The 21,254-nt window shown below is 41.5% G+C and overlaps 1 protein-coding gene across 1 annotated transcript in view; it reads left to right on the top strand.

Moving 5' to 3' along the window:
• The first annotated feature begins 11,900 nt into the window (after positions 1 to 11,900).
• The window catches only part of USP2 (ubiquitin specific peptidase 2), a 97,874-nt gene continuing 88,520 nt past the window's right edge, over positions 11,901 to 21,254 (top strand). The window contains exon 1 of the mRNA XM_069947808.1: positions 11,901 to 12,008. The gene's annotated coding sequence lies outside the window, so the exon portion shown is untranslated. The remainder of the gene's footprint in view (positions 12,009 to 21,254) is intronic.

The following is a 21,254-nucleotide window of genomic DNA, read 5'->3' as shown; positions in this document are numbered from 1 at the left end:
TCCCTGCACTTACTACTGCATCATAGCTTCACTTCCCCAGCCATCATCCTCTCCAGCAGCCACAGCCTGCACAGCTCTGGGAGTCGGGTCGTGACATCACCATTTTATCCAGGAAGTGAAGCCTTGATGCAGTAGTAAGTGCAGGAAAAAACAGTTTGGGCCACATGTATCATCCTGCGAACGGATGATTTTCGGCGGAAATTGTCGATTTGCGTATTTTTTTATACGCAAATGGCCGATCTGCGAATAAAATATTCGCAAATCGGCACTTTCCGCCGAGTATGCCAGGGGGGCGGAAAGGGGGCGTGTAGTGGGCGATTTACCATCCGTTCCGCCCAAATATACGCCGAAAACCTACTCAAGTCCTCAGCTGGTATAGGTTTTCAGCGGTGCGCACCGACGCGCACGGGATTTATGTAGAGGCAGTCCGCCTCTACATAAATCTCCGTAGCGCCGGAGCTGCAGGGGCATTTTTAAGTCCGGCGTAAAAAACGCCGGACTTAATAAATGCCCCCCTTTATGTGTATTTCCCGTAATAAGTGTATATCAGTGATTTGTATAACTTTTGGGGGGCAATACAATACTTTGATAAAAATTTTCGTCGGACTTCTCCTTTAATGTTTGTTCGGCTGACAGTCTTCTCTCCCAGCTTCCCCATGCACATGAACATTTGACATGGTCAAACCTCATGTGTTCTCTATAGGGAGGGGTAAGACGCAGCCAGACAGCTCTGACGCTGGCTTATCTCTCTGGTAACAGATATATATATCCCCCTGGTTTGTACAAAAATCTACGCCTTTTTCCCCGGTATACTCCCTGCTCACCTGATGAGTGGCAAGGTGGGGAGGCCTCCTGTGTCTCATTTATAATGATTTACACCTTTCAGCAGGGGTAAATCATGGCTGAAATCTACAGATTTCTACACCTGCCATGTGCCCCTTAGCAAGTCTGATGGGGTGCAAGGGTGCGGAGCTTTATTTAAATAAATAGTACAGGTATATCAGACTTGATAAATCTCCCCCTAAATATAAGTTGTGTATCACTGTAATTGTACTGATCCAATCACTGGCCGTAGTGGTATTCCCACAATAGAAACCTGCAGCAGGTGTTTTCTGGTTACTACAGCTGAAACCTGCCTTCAGTTACCAGGATCAGAAGTAATGGTCCTTTTACATAGAGCGATTATTCGCCAAATCAATCGTTTAACGATTTTGAAGCAATTATTTGGTTTTTATAACTATCAGCGTTTAAAGAAGAGATAAATCATCAGAAATCATTTTTGTGATTGTTTTATGATCATTTAAGCCCATCTCACACAGAGGGTGAATCTGTAAAAGTGCCATATTTCTAATACAGTAGCTTATTGCTGGTTTTACACATGGCAGTTTTTGAGCCAAAACCTTAAGTGGTTTGAAAGTAATGGATCTGCCGTATCCACTCTTTGCTTGGCTCAAAAACCGCTGCGCAAAAAAGTCTGAAAAATTATAACATCCTGTTATTTATCCCACACAAAGTAAAACATTTCTGGTTTTGGTTATCTTCTCTAAGAAACAAAAAATTAATGATAAAAAGAGATCAAAAAGTCACAGAAATGGTGCCCATGCATTATGCTAAGAATCGGGCTATTCCGCTCATGCTTTTATCTCTCGACGCAGAAAATGTCTTTGAACGGGTGGATTGGGGATTTCTGATGGCATTAAGGCAAATTGGTTTGGGCCCTGGTATGTGTGCGCGTATTGAGGCTCTGTATAAGGCTCCACAGGCTCAGATTAGGATCAACGGTTCGCTATCCCAACCACTGAGGATCTTTAATGGCACCAGGCAGGGATGCCCTCTTTCCCCTTTGCTGTATGTACTTTGCATGGAGCACCTTCTTAATGCTGTCAGGCAGAATGTCAACATTTCAGGGGTTAAAATGGGTCCCACTCACTACAAATGTACTGCACTGAATGTGTCCCTGTCGGATATTGCACAGTTGGAGAAAAAGGATTTTTCTTGGTTAGGTCGTATAAACATTCTTAAAATGAACCATCTTCCGAGACTTTTGTATCTCTTTCAGACCATACCGACACATCTCCCAAGATCCTTATTCTCCTCCCTAGCAAGACTTTTTTCGGGTTTTATCTGGTCTGGTAAAAAGCCACGTATTGCTAGGGAGGTTCTGGTCAGGAAGAAATCATATGGTGGCCTTGCTCTGCCTGAGCTCCGGATCTACTACCTTGCTGTTGTCCATTCCAGGATACTTGATTGCTTCCTTACCCGGACCTCTAAGCAATGGGTTGTGGTGGAGCGCTACAGTTCAGTAAAGGAACTCAGCACATGGCCATGGCTGTCCACATATCCCGCTGGGGGTCTACAGGACTCGAACACTCCCCCGGTGCTGAGGTCCATAGGCGCCGCAATAGCCCCCACGCCTCTTTTCATGAGCAACGGTCCACTTTCTCTCGTATTAGGCAACCCAATATCCCCACCGGCTATGGGGACATCGGTTTATTTAGGCTTCTCACGTACACAAGGAGTCACGGACATAGTCACGGACAGTAATCTTAAACCCTATGAGGAGCTAGTTCCTGTTTCCCTATGCTCTCCTAATAGATATTTGGAGTATATGCAATTACATCACGTTTTCGTTGCTCATAAACTCCAACTCCAACTAGATCCTTGACTTCTTTTAAACAACTTTGCGTGCAAAACGCTCCGATGATTTCTCTTCTCTATTCTATGTTGCTGGAACCTCTTTACTCCACGCCATTGAACTATATGGTAAAATGGAATAGAGAACTGGGACGAGATATACCTGTATCGGATTGGGATAAGTCCGTGATTATGTGCTTTAAGACAACCATCTCTTGCAAGACGCAGGAGACGAACTACAAGCCCCTGACAAGATGGTATAGGGTACCAACTGTTTTACATAAAATTTATCCCTCTGTCCCCAAGCTGTGTTGGCGATGTGGTACGGAGAAAGGGTCCATAATACACATTTAGTGGAAATGTCCACCGATTTATGACTTCTGGGGTAAGGTTATAGATTTCATTCATAAACTGACAGGTTTCCATCTGGATCATGATTCTGCCCCTCTACTTCTCTTAATAATACCTCTGCCTGAGCGGCGTTTAAAGAAATCCCTTCTACGTTTCCTCCTAATGGCCGCGCGCTCAGTTATCCCCCGATTGTGGAAGTCTACTCAGCCTCCTACTATATGTAGCTGGCTATCGGAGGTGGCTAATATTTGTAGAATGGAGGAGTTAGTGGCAGACTCACACCGCCAGGCTAAAAAACACACTGCCACCTGGTTTCGCTGGTTTGAGATTCTTACTATGGATGAATATAAACTAATGTGTGTCCCAGATCGTTCAGAACCTGTGGGGACGGAGGACTTGGCGGTCGTTCTTAACGACCGTTCTCAGGACACCTAAGCCCCCCCTTTAGTGCACTCCCTGACTCATTCTTTGCAAATTTAGGGGGTTGGCTTTACTTTGATTGGGTAGGGACAGTGGATGCCACCTTTTTGTTACATATTACTGTTACTGTACCATTGAGACTTGGTTATTCAGCTTTGCTCCAGAACTCTTACGGAATTGAGTCTTCCTTGCATTTTTACTACATTATGTTACTTTTCTGTCTTTCTTTGTATACCTTACCTGGATGCATGGTGTATGTTTTGTAATCCCCTTCTTTCCCTATTTTTTGTTATCATTGTTTTATTTGTAAAATCCTTAATAAACTCTGAATATAAAAAAAGTCACAGAAATGGAGCCAATTAAAAACTAAAACTTAGGCTGGGTTCACACTACGTATATTTCAGTCAGTATTGTGGTCCTCATATTGCAACCAAAACCAGGAGTGGATTGAAAACACAGGCTCTGTTCATACAATGTTGAAATTGAGTGGATGGCCGCCATATAACAGTAACGGCCATTATTTCAATACAACAGCCGTTGTTTTAAAATACCAGCAAATATTTGCCATTTCAGCCATCCACTCAATTTCAGCATTGTGTGAACAGAGCCTTTCTGTGTATTCAATCCACTCCTGGTTTTGGTTGCAATATGAGGACCACAATACTGACTGAAATATACGTAGTGTGAACCCAGCTTAAGTAGTAAAAATTAACAAATACTGTATAAAACACAGTCAACTATAAAAACCAAACCCAAAGCATAATGGCCCATGGTACTTTTTCCATTTTTCTCTGTACCTAAATACCTTGGTATATTAAAGGGGTTGTCCAGCAAGGCCCTTTTTTGTAGAATACCCGGAGAGGGGGTGAGTGAAAGAATAACATACACTAACAATACCTTACTGGCTCTCACGCTGTTGCCTGTAATCTGCTGCTCCGGTTTCTATCCTGGTTCTGAGACACAACATAGGAGGACATCTTGGCCAATCATCAGCTGCAGCGTTGTCCCATCTCTGCCACTGAGTGGCTGAACGGGCCTGCTACATCTTGCCTCAGAACTTGGAAGCAGTTGCACAACAGGGAGCGGAGTACAGGTAACAGTGCGGGATTTGGCAAAAAGGGTCCTAGCCGGACAACCCATTTGAATATTGTAATTGAAAAAAAAAAATCCTTATAAGAGTATGCTGTTGTAAAAAAAATAAGTTATGGTCCTAGGAAACAACAAATACACTGTTGCCAAAAATTGTGCGTTGAGAAGGGGTTAATATTGATCGATAATAATTTTTATATGATTCTATTACTCTTCTGCGCCTAGCTATATTTACTGTAATTCATCATTAGTAATATGTAAATTAGGTCAGGTTAATGGATTGGAATTATGTACTAAAGAAAACTAAAGGATGAATCATTCAAGTAAGGTACATATAAATTCCATACCTCATGATAGGAGAAGTAAGGCTAACAATAGGAGGAAATATTCCTTATTTTAGAGTACAGTATGTGGTAGTTTCTGCTTTCTGGGGAAAGAAAACTGAAAATCCTCAATAGTGGATACCTTTTCTTGGAGAACAGATAATAAAAGATAGCAAACTATTGAGATTACCTTGGTCTCTTTATCAGGCTCGGTTTAAAACACTGAAATGTCAAATATTTGTACCCAGAATTACAAAGGATTAGAGAGAAGAGATATGAAGAAGAACCATTGATATGAGGAGTAAACAGTTGGGGCAATAAACAATTCATAGATAAGAAGTGTGAAAGTTTTGTTGTCCAGCGATAGCAACATGGATATGGTTGTAACATCCCCACAAGGTCTGAGGGGCACATTCCTTGAAGGGGTTGTCCGGGATAAAATTATATTTAGCCATGTTCCTAAAGCTGCAGCGAACACGATTTCAAAACATCCGGTGATGTAGCGTTCCCTCCGGAAATGGAAGCTCAGCATAGACAGTATAGAGTCTATGCTGAGCCTTAATTTCCAGTGGGGGCAGCACATCACCAGATGTTCTAAAATAATAGATCTATCCAACGGATGTATTCCTATTCCTTAATGTGCATAGAGTTGCTACTACTCCCCAAAAAATCTGTCTCAATTCTGTTTAATGTAAGTATTTCCATGCCTGTGATGCTGCAGTCAGGGCTTTAAAAATGTTGCGTTACAGGTAGCTCTGCCCCTTTTTTATTTTATTATGTGACAATGAGCATTTATTCTTGTTGAAGCTTCTGTTTTGTTTAACCTACGAAACCCCCAGTAAATCATCCTGTATGTAAAGTGAGGTAGACCATATTTAGGGTAGTGAAGGTGTTTTTTCGGGAAAAAAACAAGCACTCATAAAGCTTTGTCAAGAAAAAGTAGAAAAGTTACAGGTCTCACAATGTGATACAAATTTTATTTTTAAACCTTTAATGACACATGACATACCAGTATGCCCTTCTCTCATTAAGGAAATAAATAATAATAATAATAATAAAAATAATAATAATAAGGAAATATAGAGAGAGCTCATAACTGGAGCTCTCTCTATACCCGGCGGCTCCTGGCCGCTATCAGCAGCTGAGGACTGTGGCTAAAAGCTGGCACAGGATGATCTCTGTTGCTGGCTTATTTAACTGTTTAAACATTCAAAATACCTGCCATCAGAGGTGCAGTAGTTGGATAGGTTTCCCATAATCCCGATCCAATGTATGGACAGCATGAGACCCCGATAGCCGCTGCGGTTTGGCGGTTTCTTCAGTCACTTTCAAGCAGGCTGAAGCAATAGAGTGACGATCTAATAGATCAATGCAGTAGAGAGGTGAAAAAGTTATTGATCATTGATCAATAGAGGTGAAAAAGTTATATGAAAAAGTTATTGATCATAGAAGTCTCCTAGAGTGACTACAAAAGCGTGTAAATTTTTTTTTTTAAATCAACCCATTTCCTATTTTTCAAAAAAAAAAGTAAACAAAATAATAAATATGTTTTGTATCGCCAAATGCGGAATTGCCCGGGCCATTAAATTATCACATTTCTGATCTCACAGCATAAATAGCATAGCACAAAAAAAACACCAAAGTGCCAAATTGCTGATTTTTGGTCACAGAAAAAAAACAAGAATAAAATGTGATAAAAAAAGGTCACATATATGCAAGCGTGATACCAATAAAAAAGAAAAACGTAGCCCTCAAAAAGCCCTACGGAATAAATGATTAAAACAAAAATTATTGGAGAAGAGAGCAATTTTAAGCACATTTAAAAAAAAATTATTAAATATAAAATTTTTAGTAATAAAATAAAATTGATATAAATTGGGTATCTTTTTAATTTCACAACTTAATTTTTGTTTTTTTCACTGTATATTTTATGGAAAAATGAAGAGTGTCATTACAAAGTACAATTAATGTCACAAAAAAAAGATCTTATATAGGACTGTAGATAAATAGGGAAGAGGAGTTGGCTTTTACAACACGAGAAGGAAAAAAAACGAAAGTGCAAAAAAAAAAAATTTGCCTGAACAATTTGTCCTGAAAAAAAAAATCCATTATATGGCTATGTCAACAAAACAATAAAAAGTTATAGTTCTAAGGGTGCCTTTACACAGATTTATCTGACAGATTTTTGAAGCCAAAGCCAAGAATGGATTTGAAAAGAAGAAAAATCCAGTCTTTCCTTTATGACCTGTTCTCTGTTTATAGTCTGCTCTTGGCTTTGGCTTCAAAACTCAGATAAATCTGGCTGTGTAAAGGCACCCTTAGGCTATGTTCACACAACGTAAAAAATGGAGAAAAAACGCACGATTTCGCTATTTAAAAAAACGTCAGTTTTTGCAGCAATTTAACTGACTTCAATGCAATTGCATTAAAGTCAATGGGAAGACGGGCGTCCTATGCACACAATACATTGAAAAACGGACGTTTTTGACGCGGCCGTGAAAATAATGAACATGAACATTATTTTCGGACGATTTTTGCAAATAGTGGACGTTTTTAATTAGTTGTTCACACACAATTCTTCTTTTGTCACAGTTCTTTCTCCGTTTTTACTATCAAATTCAATGGATTTTTTAATTAACCCACAACCAAAGGGCAATTAGTAACCCCAAACTAAAATAATGTGCAAACACCCGTCATTGCACGGGGATGCCAGACTTTAAAAAAGGTCTGTTATTTTAGACTCAAAATAACGGACGTCATTTTAAACGGACCTGAAAAAAACGTTGTGTGAACATAGCCTTAGACTGTGGCAATAAAAAAATGAAGATAAATCTTTGGGCAATAAGGCCCAAATTCAGCAGCACACTGAGCACGGCGGAATTCAGCGGCGGAGAGCTCCACTGGAAATTGCGCCGTGTTTGCTCAGTGTGAACCGGCCCTTACAAAGGAAAAAATCATGCTTTTCAAAAACCTCTTTATGTTACATAGATTTATATTTGGTTGGCAACCAATGTAGCTGCTACAGTATTTCATATTCCCCCAGTATTTCTAGCAGGATTAGTGAAAGCACTATACAGTCAAACTGAATTTTAGGCCTTGTGCAAATGGATGTATTACAGTTCTTTTTTGTATGAAGCAATAATAAAACCCCCGATGAGATGGAGGAAGCTTAATTTCATGTAATCTGATAAAACACTGTTGCATGTCTCATCATATAAGGTATGTACGGAGCTTTATCCCCCTTGAAGCATTGCTTCTGGGGGGAAGTAATGCTCTGTATATACAACACTTGACGGAGCCTGTATGGCAGTAGACAGAGGTCTTGTGACTGTATTAGGAGCTATACAGCTCTGTGCAGTGTAGTACAGGCTCTTTGCATACCACTCTATTCTAGGTGGCTGGGCCTTATCCTTGGTGGAAGCAGCGCCTTGCTAGTCAGAAACTTGTCAGCATACTTGTTAAACAGGACTTCCCTCCTGCTACAAAACTCTTGCTTTAAAGCAGAAAGAGTGCCCCTACGCCTTAAGAGTTTTATTGGTGAACTAAAAACATGATTAATTTATTAAAATGTATAGTGGTACCTTGGTTTCAGTGTAACTTGGATTAAGAGCGTTTTGCAAGAAGAGCTCCCAGCTTTTCAAAATTGTAACTTGGTTTAAGAGCATTGCTTTGGTTTAACCCTTTAAGGACATGGCCCATTTTCGTTTTTACGTTTTCGGTTTTTCCTCCTTGTGCATAAAAGGTCATAGCACTTGCATTTTTCCACCTAGAAACCCACATGAGCCCTTATTTTTTGCGTCACTAATTGTACTTTGCAATTACAGGCTGAATTTTTGCATAAAGTACACTGCGAAACCAGAAAAAAATTCAAAGTGTGGTGAAATTGAAAAAAAAACCGCATTTCTTTTATTTGGGGGAAATGTGTTTTTACGCCATTCGCCCTGGGGTAAAACTGACTTGTTTTTCATGTTCCTCAAGTTGTTACGATTAAAACGATATATAACATGTATAACTTATATTGTATCTGATGGCCTGTAAAAAATTCAAACCGTTGTTAACCAATATACGTTCCTTAAAATCGCTCCATTCCCAGGCTTATAGCGCTTTTATCCTTTGGTCTATGGGGCTGTGCGAGGTGTCATTTTTTGCGCCATGATGTGATCTTTCTATCGGTACCTTGATTGCCCATATACGTCTTTTTGATCGCTTTTTATTACATTTTTTCTGGATTTGATGCGACCCAAAATGCGCAATTTTGCACTTTGCGATTTTTTTGCGCTGACGCCGTTTACCGTACGAGATCACGAATGTGATTAATTAATAGTTCGGGCGATTACGCATGCGGCGATACCAAACATGTTTATTTATTTATTTATTTATTTGTTTACTTTTATTTAAAACCTGGGAAAAGGGGGGTGATTCAGACTTTTATTAGGGGAGGGGGCTTTTTACTATAAACAACACTTTATTTTTTTTTTTTACACATATACTAGAAGCCCCCCTAGGGGACTTCTAGTATATACACTGTGATCTCTCATTGAGATCTCTGCAGCATAGATATGCTGCAGAGATCCATGAGATCGGCACTCGTTTGCTTTCGGCTGCTGCAGCCGAAAACGAACGAGTGCCGAGCCAAGGACAGCGCCATCTTGGACGCGTCCCCGGCCGGCATCAGTAACGGAGATCGCTCCTCCGGGACAAGGTCCCGGAGGAGCGATCTCCCCCACTAGACACCAGGGAAACGTTGCCTCCGGTAATGGGAAGCAGCTGTCAACTTTGACAGCTGCCTCCGATTAGCTAATTAGCGGGCACGGCGATCCGACCGTGCCCGCTAATAGCAGCGGTCCCGGGCTACTCGCGGCACTTCAAAGCGGGGCCGCCGCGCGGCCCCGCTTTGAAGTGCAAGTGAGGACATATGACATACCGGTACGTCATATGTCCTTAAGAGGTTAAGAGCTCCCTGTACAGGGTGGGAAGGCAAGTGGGGGAGGAGCATGGTCTGCATAGCGGGGTCTACAGAACTGTACTCTGACCCAGGAAATCTCCATCACCTTCCAAATCATAGCAGATCCAGTTCAGGCTGTTGCTTCCATCAGGGGACAGAATTGTGGAGGTAATCTCTAGCTGTAACCCCTCTCTCCCCAGACAGAGAGTGCTGCATTTATGTGTCCACATCTGTCTCTCTTATTCCTTCATGCACCCTGCAGTCTCTGTCAGCCATTGTGTTTCCCATTATCTCCACTCCTGCTATAATGTGCCTGCACTTACACTCAGCTATACACACTGCTACTATAATGTGCTTGCACTTACACTCAACTATTCACACTGCTGTATGGAAAAGTTTCTGTCACTGTCCTCCTGCACAGCTCTGTGATTTTCACTTCCTGATTGGTCCATGCTGAACACCCCCCCCCCTTTGCTTACATGTGACCACACTGACCTCTGGCAGCAGCCCTGCTCCTCTATTCTAGCCTGTTGTACTACACTACTGCATTATGGGGATCTGCAGCTCCATCCTGCATCTACAAACTGCTGCTGTTTTTCCTGGTGTATGCACATACTATACATTATACTCCACATGCTGATGCTATACTGTACAGTACAGTAATTCATAATATAACATATTCAGCTGTTTAAAAATGTTTGTTTCATTTGTTTTACCTGTTATTCAGAATAAAAAAATATTTTTGGGGTGATTTGATTTATGAGTGGATCTGGATTACAAGTACGGTCCTGGAACGAATTATTCTTGTAATCCAAGGCACCGTTGTATTGTATGCTACCATATAAGAGTGATGAGCTTCCATAGCCATAAACAAAGACAAGGGAGCATGGTGTAGTGCCAGTGTGGGACCTTATTTAATACCAATAAAACATGTAACACATCTATCATTAGATATCTTTCATACAGCTTTCATGCTAATGAAGTGTTAAAAGACTGACACATCGTGATCACACTTCTAACCCTGCAAAAACAAAATTCTGACGTAAATTGTGGCTGTTGTTTAAAAAAAACTTCCTTTCAATGTGATTCCTAACACATTTATAAATCATTTTATTGACCAAAAATGACCAAAAATCATTTTATTGACCAAAAAAATTCTAAAGTCTTGACCACTAAGTGTCTTAATTCTCTGTTATCTGCTGTCCACTGTCTGTCATCAAGGGACATTTGTCTCTAGTAACAGATAGACCAGGAAGTGGAGGTTGAAAAAGCCTGGGCTGTGTACGTATTGTCTGAGTCAGTTTGCCAGTTAAAGGTGATCAGCATTGATCCTTAAAGGTAAATCAAGTCTTCCTTCTCATCTCTCACCACCAAAAAATTTGGGCAGCTGTCCCTTGCATAAATGTAATAACTTCTGTATTTCCACTGTGCTGCAGGGCAATGCCCCCTCCCTTTAGCTTCTCAACAACAGCAGCAGCATATGTAATAAATAAAAGTTTAGAATTGATGACACAGTGGCATCTGTCACCCATAGGCAGTTTTTGGATTTTAACAGATTTTTTTTTACTGGCTCACACTGGACGGAATAGTGTAATCTTATATGCTACTCTATACGGTCCAGGCAGAGGCCAAAAGCACACTCTTTTGCCCTCCATTCAACAATGGGCCCATATGGAGACTTTTAGCATGGAACTTTTTCAATATACATATTAAAATGTTATTTAAACCCAGCCATACTGATAAATTTCTAAGCATCAAATCATGTCTCAATGTTTGTTAAAGAAATATGCAAGATCTAGTAGGAATATGAGAAAAGAAAGTAAGTGACTAGTAACCCCAACCATTCACTGTAGGTATAACCCAAAAGACCATTGTATGGTCTGTAAAGTTGGGAAAGACTATGTAAGCCAAATCAACAGCGATTTTCTTAAAGTCATAGGGGGAATTATTTGACGCTGAATTATTTGCGGGCCTCTGTCTGGAAGATGAGTGGTTAATTACCGTGAAAGGCTGGAATTTGAGATAGTGTGCAGAGAGTCAGCAGCTATATATATCCTCCCTGTAACCCGAGTCAAGGATTCCAGGGGAAGAGCAGAACTGAGTTTCCAAGACAGACCCTGGCTGGACAGATCAGGGGTTACATATCTGCCGGAGATCTTTCCCATTGCTGTAAATTTCATCTAGAGAAGAGATAAATGGAGTGAAAAGAGTTTGAGATCTAACTACAAACTGCTGTCATACAGAAGGTGAGATGATACTCACTCCCCTGGGCTCATTGCTCATCTTTTTTAATGTGTGTGTAAAATATAAATCTACTGTCTCAAGCATTTGGCATTCAATGCAACAAGTGATCCAACAGGTGAAAAATCTTCAAAATTATTGAGTGTCCAAGTTCATAGTGACATTTCAACCTCTCCAGGTCTTGGTCATACCGGTGGAAGACCGGTAACAGTGGAAATGTTGCTATGTACTTGGACACTCAAACTTGAAGATTTTTTCACCTATTAGATGCTATTGGACCTGTTCTTGTATTGAATATGAAGCCAATCTCTTGGATTGTTGGCAGACTGACATGCATCCCTACTCGCGTGCTACACCCTGCCTACTATGGTGCTGTTAGACCATTCTTTTGAGTGCCTTTACTATCGTCTACTTACTGTTTGTACCAGTAAGGTTCTCAGTGAATATGTCAAACTTACCCACTATTTCTCATTTACCAGATGGAAAGGTTACTTTTTCTTCTTTTTTTTTTTGCTATATGGAATAGCGCAACACATGTTTCTTTAACAGGAGTCTATGGGCCGATTAATGTTACTGCATGCCCATATGTTAAAGGTTTTTATTAGGAAATCTTCAAATGCAAACCTGACACAAGCTGCAAGTACATACTCACAACTAAGTGGCCAAACAACATATTTGGGTTCAGAAAACAAATAAGGGACCAGGCCTCCTGTAATGGATTTATTTTTAGCATCTCTGACCCAGTTTTTGCTGGTTTAGTTTACTGATAACTGACATTGCGGCTTGCTTACATCCCTTTTTTTAATTTTATTTTGGAAAATGACAGAAAATGATGTTAGATTTGCAATCAGTTTATTACAGAGCAGGAGGCGCTGAGCAGCTTGATATATAGTTTTATGGGGTAACTTCCCGGATAACTTGTAAGTTATTCATGTAAATCTTGGTTCATTCTGGGCTAAGTAGTCAAATGAGTGGTCCTGCTTAGTGATCGACAGCTACCTGTGTATGCATATAGAAAGAGCTGTCAATCACTTGACAATAAGTCACCACAATAAGCTGAAAAAAATTAATTAAAAGTTAGGCTGGGTTTACACTACATTTTTGCAATGCGTTTTTTTCATGCCATTTTGCGAAAAATGGATGGAAAAGTGGATGCAATTGTGTGCATTCGTTTTGATCTGTTTTTCCATTGACTTCCATTATAAAAAAAATCGATCAAAACGCGTCCTTATGTTAACATACACAAAAATGTGGTAGACTACTTTTTGTGTATGTTTAAAAAACGGATGTATTGTGATCCATTTTTTGCATAATGGAAGTCAGTCAATGGGAAAACGGATCAAAACGGATGCACACAAATGCATTTGTTTTTCCATCCAGTTTTCATCTATTTTCTGAAACCAGCCTTATTCTGAAAGTTTTCTGACAAAACTATGTAGCAATCTGCTCATCCCCTTCCACTCTAAAACATGATGTCTGCAGACTGGACTGCATTTCAATGCGACAGGGTTCTTGTAATAGGTGCCAACTGCCAAGTGCAATGATCTCACTGGGTAGCCTGAGACCTCCATGCCAGAAGTAGGCATGAAAGGCTTATCGCTTAATACAGCTACAGAGACTCACTTTATAAATAATATGGGATTCCTATATTGCATAGTGATGTATGTAAATTGGGATCAGTGGGAAATCTGTTGTGAAGAAAAAACTGTTTGTATTATAGTGATTGAAGAATGGGAACATGTGTTTAGATCGTAGCTAAGAATCTGCACGTGCCTCTAAAACAAAGTTAAAAATATAACTAAGATTTTTGTATCTATAATCATCACGTAGCCTTTGGTAAGACTTATCATAAAAGGAATCTTTTTGTGTGGACTAGATTTTCATAGTATATAACCATTAATGGTTCCTGTTACAATGCCTATTGATCCTTGTTACATTATTGATGTAAATATAACAGTATTTCTGACATGGTCAAGATGAATAGAAGGAGCCCCTCTTATAGCAGTTCTTAAGGCCCTATTACACATAGCGATTATCGTTTAAAGATTCATTATAAGAATCGATGGTTAATGAAAACTATTGATTCTGTAGGTTATTACATTCACCGATTACTGTTATGAACGATCGTTTTTGTGTTTTTATATGTTGTTGTTATATGCTCGCCAATCGATCCACAACATGTTTTATCTGACGACTTATTACACAAACAGATATGCAAACGATCAGCAAACTACCAACGATAATTTTTTTAACATGTTGAAAGACAAAATTGAATGATTTTTCATTTGTCGTTTGATCTTTGGGTGTTATTTACACTGGCAGATAATCGCTCATTTTCGATTATAGCAAATTTTAAAATGATAATAGCTCCATGTAATAGGGCCCTAAGTTAGATGCTAATAGTAGATCTTAATTAGAGATGAGCGAACCGGGTTCGGGTTCGAGTCGATCCGAACCCGAACGTTTGGTATTTGATTAGCTGGGGCTGCTGAACTTTGATAAAGCTCTAAGGTTGTCTGGAAAACATGGATACAGCCAATGACTATATCCATGATTTCCACATAGCCTTAGGGCTTTATCCAAGTTCAGCAGCCACCGCTAATCAAATGCCGAAAGTTCGGGTTCGGATCGACTCGAGCATGCTCGAGGTTCGCTCATGTCTAATCTTAATGAGTCAATACCTGATGGCCTGTTTCAGACTTTTTTTTATTTTGTAAACACTTTGACAAATGTTTGTGGACTCCCTAATTTGCCAGAAGTCATTATCTGCATTCATTCACCGTCAGCACATTTCAGGGAAACTGAGCCTGCAAAGCATCCAGTTACTCCTTCAATCCCAAAGTTTGATAGGACACTCTGCTAATCATCAGCTAACAATGCAAAGGGACGCCAAATATCCTAATACCTATATTTGCCTCGCCTGCTGTAACGTTAGGTTCACACAGCACAACTACTTCCTCAGTGTTAGGTGTATACCTGACAGTTTAATTTTTAGCTACTATATAATAAGAAAACATGCATGCTAAAACATAAGGTTTGGCAACTGCAAAGACCTAGAACTCTGGCTGTCTAGCTGAAAAATATTTTTTTTTTAAATGCCAATGTCAAAATAAAATATAATACAGTCCCCAAAATGTTTATTAAAGGGGTTGGCAACTTTATAGTAAAATAGGTCAGTGTACAGTATTAGTAAGTGTACTCACTGTAAATACTGACAGCAGCTTCCTGTATACCTCATAGAGCTAACATCAGACTCCCCTTCACCAGGCTGAGCTGCCCTGCTCTGTGGTGATTCTGTCCATAAAATGGCCGACATGGAGGAGCATGTGACCATGCCCTGTCCACTGTGTCCTCCATAGACATATACAGGCTCAGTGGTGGACACAGGGAGGCGGAGCTTGGTCTCATGCTTCTCCATGTAAGCAATCTTATGGACCAAAGCACCATAGAGCAGGACAGCACAGCATGGAGGAGGGGAGTCTGATATTAGCTCTATGAGGTACACAGGGAGCTGTTGTCAGTATATACAGTGAGTACACTTACTAATACTGTACACTGAGCAATTTTACTATAAAGTGGCCCACCCCTTTAAACTGGCATAACCTTAAAGGGATGTGCCACTTAAGGGTATGTGCACACTACGGATCCCGTAGCTCATTCTTCGGGCGGACGGCGGAATCTGGCAAACAATAGAATGAAGCTTATGGGAGCAGCGGAGATGCATGCGGCCGCCAGTGGCGACAAGTGGGTGTGTGCTGTGGAATCCGCCGGGATTCCGTAGTGTGCACATACCCTTATAGTAAAACTGTTCAGTGTATGTAAGTGTACTCACTACACTTCCTGTGTCCTTCACTGAGCCTGTATATGCCTATGGAGGACACAGAGGGCAGGGCATAGTCACATGCTCCTCCATGTCAGCCATCTTATGGACAGAATCACCACAGAGCAGGGCAACACAGCCTGGAGGAGGGGAGTCTGATTTTAGGTCTATGAGGTACACAGGCAGCTGCTGTCAGTAACTGCTAAACTGCTACACTTGCTAAATCTGTACACTGAGCAATTATACTATAAAGTGGCCAACCAGGGGACACCAGTTTGAAAAAATATTAATACCACCTAAAAGGTATACATATACCTAACTATTTCCGCAGAAGACCACTTTTCAATTTGCTATTTTGGTTGGTTGTTATACAAAGTTATACAATTTATGAATATACTTTTTAGATCCATTTCTCATTGTTTTAAGGCTGGCTAAAATCTTGGAAAAAATACCAATAAAAATGCCATGGCTTTTTTTTTTCTTGCAAAAATGCCAGAGGACAGATATTAGCTGGAGATCAATGGAAGTTTTTGATCTGCCTTACGCGCATGGTGTTTTTCTCAACTTTCTGGCGTTTTGGAGGCTCTTTGGCAGTATTTCCAAACCGCAGCATGTTGAGGGTGTGGCTTTTTTTTTTTTTTTTTTTTTTGTAGTTTTTGCAAACTGTGTTTCAACCATAGACTAATGGGATTGTTCTGGTTGTCCCAAAATGACATTGTTGTGTGTATGGGATTTTTTTCTGGTGTTTTTGTCACCTTTTATGGTCCAGCAATAGGTCATGTGATGGCAGAGGGAAAAAAAAGTTCAGCACACAACCACAAGCACAAAAATGCATAGAAAAAAACACATTGGCCGTTTTTCTGACTTTTTTTTAGAGGCCTGAAAAATGCACACAAAGAGGATGTGTAAAGGTGCTCTAAATGTCTCTGCTCAATGTGGTTTATTTAAAAAAATAAATAAAAATAATATATATATGTCAAAAAGGGGTCCGTGGAGCCTCAGTTACGAGTCTCAAAACACGGGAATAGCCAGATATCCCTCTCTCCAGAGAAGGAAGCCCATTGCCAAGGGGTGCCTCCTAGTGGGGAGAGCACCAAACCACCCTGATACGTAGTCCCTCAGGTCCTCACTCTGTTGCGAGCTTTAGGACCTAAATAGGGAAACACCAGGGTGGCCCCTGTGAGTCAAAGTCTAACTCTGTGGCGAGTATAACGACATAAGACAAGGGTTACCCTCGCCACAGAGTTAGACTTTGACTCACAGGGGCCACCCTGGTGTTTCCCTATTTAGGTCCTAAAGCTCGCAACAGAGTGAGGACCTGAGGGACTACGTATCAGGGTGGTTTGGTGCTCTCCCCACTAGGAGGCACCCCTTGGCAATGGGCTTCCTTCTCTGGAGAGAGGGATATCTGGCTATTCCCGTGTTTTGAGACTCGTAACTGAGGCTCCACGGACCCCTTTTTTGCATATTTAAATTTTGTATGGGACAATCAATGGAGACTCGTAAATGAGTACTCCATTGGAATTTTTCACTGTTCTCCCTGAGTTCAGTGATTGTTGTGTTTTGTTGGTATATATATATGTCCTGGTCATGTGATGACACAACAGCAGTTTTCTCATTTTTTTTTTATAAATTGTTTATTTTAAAAAAAAATTCCAAGCAAAGAAAAAACAAATACAGTATATAACAAAAAGAAAATACAGTGAACATTGTATTCAAGTCTTGAACATAGGTCCCTGACTGCAGGATAAAAGGACCTCAGCAATCTTAAAGTACTATTAAGCCGGGACAAAGTAAATGACATTTAACTTCCTAAAAAAGATGCCTATAAGAGTTAGGAAAAGTATGGAAGTGTCAGATTGGTCAATAACCAGAATAAAGACCAAGACTCTAGGTAGGGCCCAATTGAACAACGTCAGGACCAAACGTAAGGCCCACCTGTTAACAAAGCTTTAACCCAACACTAATGTAAACTCATAAAAACTCAGACAACGACAGGGGAAAGACCAGGACAAAGACAAGACTAGACAGACATATCAGGGGATAGGACTAGGACGGGCTGGAGGGGTAGATAGTGGCGTTCGGAACGTTTCGTAGTAAGCGTCCCTCTGGGACCATATTTTCAAGAATTTTTCCACTCTATTCTCATTAGAAGCTGACAGATACTCAAGCCTGCGTACATCTTGTATCCTGTTTATAAGTTCTATAGCCGATGGAATAAGGGTTTGTTTCCAATATTTCGCCAACAGGCATTTGGAAGCTGTCAGAATGTATAGTAGGAGTCGGGCGTCATGCTTACGCATATTCTTGGGGGGTACATTCATAAGATATATCATCGGATCTAGAGGTAGATCACGACTGAATATCGTCGAAAGCAATCCTTGCATACCTCTCCAGTAAGGTCTCAATAAGGAACAGTCCCAGAAAATCTGCGGAAGGGTGCCCTCTTGTGATAGACATCTCCAGCACATAGGCGATACATTTGGGTACATCCGGTGGAGGACAACAGGGGTATGGTACCAGTGAAGGAGTATTTTGTATTGATTTTCCCTATAGGAAATACAGGAGGAGGATTTAGCGGCTTGTGCCCATATCACCCGCCAAAGACCTATTGGGATAGGCCTCTGGAAGTAGTCCTCCCAGTGTCTCATATAAGAATGGCAGGATGACGAGTCCATTACCGGGGTATTAAGTATAGAGTATATAGCAGTTATAAGACCATTGGTGGAAGGAGATCCCTTGCACAGGAGCTCAAACGCGGTAGGTTTAGGGAAGGGCCTGTTGTGGGTGATTTCAGAGGCAAAATAGGAAACCTGCTCATGGTAGGCCGCTGCCCGAAGAGGGAGATCAAAACGCTCTCTTAGGGTCCGAAAGGGTAGGACTTGCCTCTTAATAGGGCATACAATGTCTGCAAATTGGAACAGCTTACAGGATTGCCATGGTGAAATTGTGGTACGGTCGCAACTGTCCTGCAGCAAATCAGTGTACAGGAAGGGGGTCAAAAGCGAAGGTCAGGATTTTAGAGCAAAACGCTCCAAGCTCATCATCCAGATCTCTCTGGTGTGGCACATAGGCCCCAAGAGCCAATCCGTTGTGCCCAAATAATCAGGTGACCAAATCAGTTCACTGGGGTGGGTGGGGGCTGAGTTTCTCAATTTCAGTCCACTTGTTAAATGCATGGAGAGAAGTCCACGAGGGAATTCTACGTAAGTGGACTGCTAAATAGTAGTGATGCACATTAGGTACGGACAGCCCACCATATGATCTGTCTACACAAAGGACCGACTTGGCCACTCTATGACGCCCACCGCCCCAGATGAAGTGTAGCAGAGAGCTTTGGAACCTACGCAACATCGTGTTAGAGATTGGGACTGGGAGAGTTTCTAGGAGGTATAGGAGGCGGGGTAGGACATTCATTTTCACTACAGAGATTTTACCAAATAATGAGAGAGGCAAGGTTGACCATTTTGTAAATTGGGAGGAGACCTCTTGAAAAAAAGAGGGAAAATTATGTTTATAGAGAGAACGGTATGAAGGCGTGATATTTGTTCCCAAATAACGAAGAGCGTCGTCCACCCACTTGTAAGGATACGAGCCCTTAAGGGAAGTAAGCAGGGAGGAAGGTAAATTAATGGGAAGGGCCTCTGTTTTGTGGGAGTTTATTTTATAGCCAGATAAGGTCCCATAACGGTCTAGTAAGGAGTGCAGGTTAGGGAGCGAGACCACAGGGTTGCTAAGTGTAAGCAAGATGTCGTCTGCAAACAATGATAGTTTAAATTCCCGATCCCTAACACGCACTCCCTGAATATCCCGGGACAGCCGGATATGCGCTGCCAAGGGTTCTATACTCAGTACGAAAAGAAGCGATGAGAGAGGGCATCCCTGCCGGGTCCCATTGTATATATGTAATAGATTGGAGGTAGCATGTGGGAGCTTCACCCGGGCAGTAGGAGTAGAATACAACATTTTAATCGCCTGTAGAAAAGACCCAGAGATTCCATAGGATTGAAGTGCAGTGAACAAAAAAGACCACCCCAGCCTATCAAAGGCCTTTTCAGCGTCCAGGCTTAAAAGCAGGCCCTGGGCGCTTGTTTTGTTCAACACTTCAACTAAGTCTATGGTGCGTCGGGTGTTATCTCCGGCTTGTCGGTGCCGTACAAATCCCACTTGGTCTGCATGTACCAGGGTCGGCAGAAAGGCCCCTAACCGCGTGGCTAAAATCTTGGTGAAAATTTTTAAATCTGCATTAAGCAGGGAGATTGGCCTATAGCTGGCTGGATCAGAGGGATCTTTCCCCTGTTTTGGAATCACCGTTATATATGAGCCTAACATCTCAGAGGAAACCTGCTCATCCCCCAGAAGAAAAGAATTAAAGAGGGTGAGCATACGAGGTACCAAGATATCTGAGAAAGTCTTGTAGTAGACGTATGGCAAACCGTCCACACCGGGTGATTTACCTGACGGCAGTTCTTTAAGTACCTCCGAAATCTCCTCCATGGTGATGGGCTCATTAAGAGAGGCTAGGTCTGCAGGGGAAAGTTTAGGTAGGTAGCAGGACTCAAGAAAAGAACGAAGAAGGTTCTCTCTTTGCAGAGGGTCAGAGGGAAGGGTATCAGGAAGAGAGTAGAGAGAAGAATAGTAATCAGAGAAAACTGTGGCGATACCAGTGGGGTCATAGTGAAGATTGCCATGTCTATCTTTCACTACATGAGGTGTCCCACGAACTTTCTGGTCACGCAACTGGGATGCCAGCAAGGTATGAGCCTTGTTAGCTTTATCGTAGTATTTGTGCCTGGTGAAAGCAAGAAGCCGGCCAGCTCTTGCTGCCGCCGGATCCTTTAACTCATTACGAATAGTCACTATGCTGCGAAGCAGTGGGACACTGGGAAAACGAAGCATACGGCCTCTTTCACCCTCAGTTGGCGGGTAAGGTCATCTACACGCAACCGCCCTGTTTTCTTTATATGGGAGGCAAGAGAAATACAATTACCTCGAAACACAGACTTGTGGGCATCCCAGAGCGTCACCAGAGAGCTAACACTACCTTCATTATTATTAAAGTAATCTTGCAGACCCGTAGCCAAAGTTTCTTTATGTACGGGGTGTTTCAACAGGGCTTCATTTAGCCGCCAGTGACAAGTTCTGCGGGGCTGAGACAGCAATATCAGATCAAGGGTGACAGGGGCGTGGTCCGACCAGGTGATAGAATGTATCTCTGAGTTCGACGTCACCTTCAACCCTAGTAAATTACCAAAAAAGAGGTCAATACGAGTATGAGTTGAGTGAGGGTGTGAAAAAAAAGTAAACGTTTTTTCCATAGGGTGGCAGACTCGCCAGAGATCATAAAGTTGATGTTGCCTGAACAACTTACGAAATGCTGCAGACAGTTGGGCCGCACCCCGCGGAGGGGGAGAAGGAGGGACTGTATGTC

Source organism: Dendropsophus ebraccatus, chromosome 12 (genome assembly GCF_027789765.1).
Source record: "Dendropsophus ebraccatus isolate aDenEbr1 chromosome 12, aDenEbr1.pat, whole genome shotgun sequence".
NCBI classification, from domain to species: Eukaryota; Metazoa; Chordata; class Amphibia; order Anura; family Hylidae; genus Dendropsophus; species Dendropsophus ebraccatus.
The sequence above is the reverse complement of the archived record's forward strand: the minus strand, read 5'-3'. Positions and strand labels throughout refer to the sequence as shown.